A 4,653-nucleotide genomic window follows, 5' to 3' on the forward strand; every position below is an offset into this window, starting at 1 on the left:
TTCAGGACAGGCGCCAGTGACAGAGCATGACTCACTCTGAGCATGATGATCTGAGGTCACTGGAAGCATCAGCAACATCCAAAGACTACCTCCCCTCTGTGGATACTGGCTGTGCTTTTCAAAATGTGTACGATTGTTCCTGCTGTTCTACCACTTGAATTTGGATGGTAACTGGAAAACTTTCCTCCATGTTGTTTTGCTAACATGTATTACATTTTTGGAGACAAAACTATAAAATTTAATACCAGCTTAAAAATAGACAAACTCTATTGAGAGATACATACATTCTATGAAGTTTGGGTATGAAAAAACAAAAGGTGTTGTTTCTGGGAGATACTTGGCAGGCTATGCTTGCATATATAAAGCACTTAGGACAGTGCTTGGCACAAAGCAAGTGTTAGCTATTATCTTACCTTTATGAACATAACTTTCTGGTGGGGAAAACAGACAAGTAAACAGAAGATGGATAAGATCACTGCAGGCTGTGATGGGTTTCCTGAAGAGGTTGAATGCCGTAATAGAGAATAATGGGGGAGGGACCTTCTTCATGTAGGTGGTCAGCGTGGACTCGCTGGAGAGGTGATGTCTAAAAATCAAAAGCATTCCAGGCAGAGGCAAGAGCAAATCCCAAGGCAAAGGTGAGACAGAGCTGTTGGCAGGACAGTGAATAGAGAGTGGGGAGCAGGGAGAACTCTGTAACATGAGGCCAGAGAAATAGGCAGGACCCAGGTCTTGCAGAATCTCGAAGGCCATAGAGAAGAGTTTAGATTCTATTCTAAGTGCAATAAGAAATTATTTTAAAGATTTAGGTGGAGGGGTGAAATGATCTGATTTATGTTTTTAGATCACTTTTGCTGAGGAGATTGGGCTAATGGAGATTTCAAGTGGAAGCTGAGAGACCAGTTACAAAACTTCTCCATTAATTCAGGTAAGAGATGAGGTGACATTGAAGATGGATAGAAGTCAGGGATGAGGGTTATTTTGGAGGAAGAATGATTGGACTTGATGTTGGGTGAAGGAAACAGATGACTCAGGGATGACACTTGGATTCCTTGCTCTGATAACTGGGTAGATGGTGGTGCATTGATATAGAGAGGACACTCTAGATATAAGGATGTTTGCAGAGTTATCTCTAAAGTCTGGCCATATACACACATACCCATAAATGTAGAATTATGTTTGCCATGTCTTTTGGGAGGTGTCATTATTTATAAGTGGCAGCGTGGCTGCAAAATGAATAAATGGTGTAGAGGTTCCACACAACATGGCCCAGGAGAAGCCTGAATTATGATGGTTTGCTTCAGACCCTTTTCATATCACCTGGTGACTTTTGCTTGGGTCCTTCCTTGTAGTATCTGTTGTGATACATGGCTTTTTGTTTGTTTTGCCTTATTGGTTGGAAGCATGAAACTAGTGGCTATTTTGGTTGTATAAGCTAAACATCAGAGAGGTCTGCTGTTATTCCCCAGTACGCCACAACTGCAGTGTGTCTGTTCCCTGTCTCCTTGCATATTAATAGAGTTATGGTGGTTAGGAATAAATGACCATTCTGAAGAGATTAAGTGTAGGATACTTTGGGGTGAATGACCCAGTGAAAGTTGTAGCCCACCCCCAAATGTACTACTTTGGAATAAGGGTTATTTTGAGCTAAAGGCAACTGAGAGAAGACAGATACAAGAAGAGCTCTCTGCCCTCCCTCTATTTACCTAAAAGCAGGACATACATTTGTAAAGTTGTGCCCCTCCCCTTTCTACCAGGAACGACAGAAGGTAACTACTGGAGACAACTCTAGACCCTTACCAGCCCAGAGATGACACCAGCGGAATCTACATAATAAACCTGGCTAACTGACCCTTATCTTCCATTAGTTTCCCCATATGTTTACTTTCTTACAATCTGCTGCCTTAGAAACTCAAAGTCCTTTTCCTTTGTCTTGTCATAGCTCTAAAACTTTTTTGTTCTTTTGCTAAGATGTTCTATAAGCCCAAGTTCTAACCACCTCCTTGAATTACTCATCTTTGAGTGCTCCCATTTGTATGCACAACACAGGTGTTAATAAACTTCTGTGTTTATTTTTCCTCTTGTTAGTCTGTCTCTTGTCAGTCTAATTTGCAGGACCCCATGCAGAGATCCTAGTAGGGTAGAGGGAAAAAGATTTTTTTCCCTTCCCTACATGACAAAGAGCAGAAAGTGTACACTGAGAACCCCAGAAACAGAGTAGTTCTGGTGTAGAGAGGACCAAGGGCTGGCTGCCTCATTTACTAGCTGTGTTAGCTTAGCCAGACCACAGGCATCACTGAGCCCTGGTTTCCCCATCTGTGAAATGTTTTTGGGGGAGATGGGAAAGTGAAACAAGAATTGAATAAGATAGATTATGGTGATAGAATACTCTAGATTGTTACAGAAACAACCCCTGAAACTCAGTGGCTTAGTGCAACCAAAGTGGATTCAGATGTGAATCAGTGGAGGTTCCCCTCCTTCTGAAGACCCTGAGATCCTTATTTTCATCATCTTCTGATACAGCCTGAACATGTGGCCTCCAAGATTATTGAAGAAAGGGAAGAAAGGATGCAGGACTGCATGATATATTGCTAATGTTCAGATGTAGGAGTGGTTTATGTCACTTCCATCCATTCCCTCCCGGCCAGTACTGAGTCACATGGCCCCAAAGAACAGCAAGTAAGCTGAAAAATGTAGTTTCCCAAGTGCCCAGTAAAAGAAAAATAAAATGAGATTTGGTAAAATAATGGCATTGTCTCTATCATATGTAGGTAAATGTGTTTTATAAAATTTTATCTCTAGCTTTTCTCTAGTAATGATAATTTGAAATGACTAAAACAGGGAAAGAAGTTAATGAGCAAAGGGTATAAATGAGCCACAAGATGGATAACCCATCTCTGAATAATGGGGAGATAATTGCCCTTTAAAGATGGCACAGAAAAGAGGTCTGAGGAGTAAGAGTGGGGGTGGAAGGTGGAGGGTTGGAGACTGAGAATTGGAAAGAGATAAAATGTCTTAGTTGGTAAAGTTCACAATTGTGATGAAAGTGTGCCTGGAGAAGAAAGTTTTATGTCTGAACTAAAAGCAAATGACATTTTTACGAGCCAACGGTTGTGTAGCCAGCAGAAAGGTAAAGTTTACAATGTCCATCTGAGGGCAAGAAGTTCCAAAATGAAGATCTTTTCTGCAAATAAAAAGAAAGAGCTATCACTGGAAAACAATTCCAAGTTAAATGTTAAGGATGAAAGACACCAATACATGGAGATTTGCAGGGTGACTTATGCGTGTTAGAAAAATTAAACCATGCCTCATCTTCTGATGTTGGAAGACATGGGACAAGAACTCTGGCTGTCAAGGCTCTGCTGTGAGATGTGTCACCTTTCTAAGACTGTCTTGTCTCCTTTAAGAAGGAGAAATCAGAGTCCTTATGTAGGGGAGAAAAAAATTTTTCCTTCTACCTTTCTTAGTTCTCAGCTGAGGCCCCTATAACAAAAGACAGATTAACAAGAGAGGAAACAAAGAGAAGTTTATCAACATATCTACCACATGGATGCATGGGAGACACCCAGGGAAAAATGAGGAACTCCCTGTGGTGGCTTCGAACTCCAGCTTAAATACTATCTGTGGGGAGGCCGGTTATGAGGAAGTTACCAGGGAAAGCATGGTCAACAGGGTAAGCTTTGCTGTGAAGTTTTCAGTGATGCTTTCTCCATTGACAAGAGTCTACTGTGATTTAGTGAACCTTCTCTTCCTGGTACAGAAAGGGAGACACCCTTACACAGGGAAATTTTCTTTCTCAATGTGAATTTCCCTTATGTAAGGGGAACTTCTACGCTGTTTTCTGAGCTTCTCCTGTGTCTGCTGTTTCTCAAAATAATCAGCTCAAAATAATCCTTATGCCGAAGAGGCATATTTTGGGATGACGCATTCTGCCATCCTTCTCTGATATACTCCCCATCGACCTCTCTGAGCATCTCTCTGCTCACCCTATTCCAGCCACACTGGACATTCACTGGTTCCTTGAATATTCTGGCTTTGCTCCAGCCTCCCGACATTCGCTCCAGCTCTTCCCTCAGCCTAGAAAGCTCTTCCCTGCGATGTGGTGTCCACTCTGCGAACTCCCCCAGCTTCTCAATGATGCCTACCCTGTCCATTCTATTTAATACCTTCAAACATACTGAATAGTTACTGTTTACAATGTTTATTGTTTGTTTTCCCCACTGGAATGTAAGCTTCCTAAGGGTAGAGATTCTTTATGATTGCTTATTTCACCGATGTATCCCTAGTAGATGCACAAAATATTTGTTGAATTGAATCATTCACACAAATTACTAACTAGCTCCTAATGGGTTAAGTGACATAGAGGTTTGTTTTCCCCTGAAACAACTGCTGTGAACAGAGAGTGCTTGTGTTGCCCTAAATGAAGGGGCAGGAGTAGGGGTGGAGAGGGTACAGCAGGGAAACCAAAATTAGGGGGGAAAATCAGTGTGAACATTTAAAGGGTCTGTCTGTGTTGCTGATTTTGTATTTCAGGCTATGACCGATGGTGATAGCATTATTTAAACCATAAGTTTTAGTTTTTAGAGTAATTTATTTGGAATGTTTTCCTTTCCTTCTAAAACAAGCAAACTCTGTGAAGAACATAAGCTTCAG

The sequence above is a fragment of the Balaenoptera acutorostrata genome, chromosome 14, assembly GCF_949987535.1.
Source record: "Balaenoptera acutorostrata chromosome 14, mBalAcu1.1, whole genome shotgun sequence".
In the NCBI taxonomy this organism is placed as follows: domain Eukaryota; kingdom Metazoa; phylum Chordata; class Mammalia; order Artiodactyla; family Balaenopteridae; genus Balaenoptera; species Balaenoptera acutorostrata.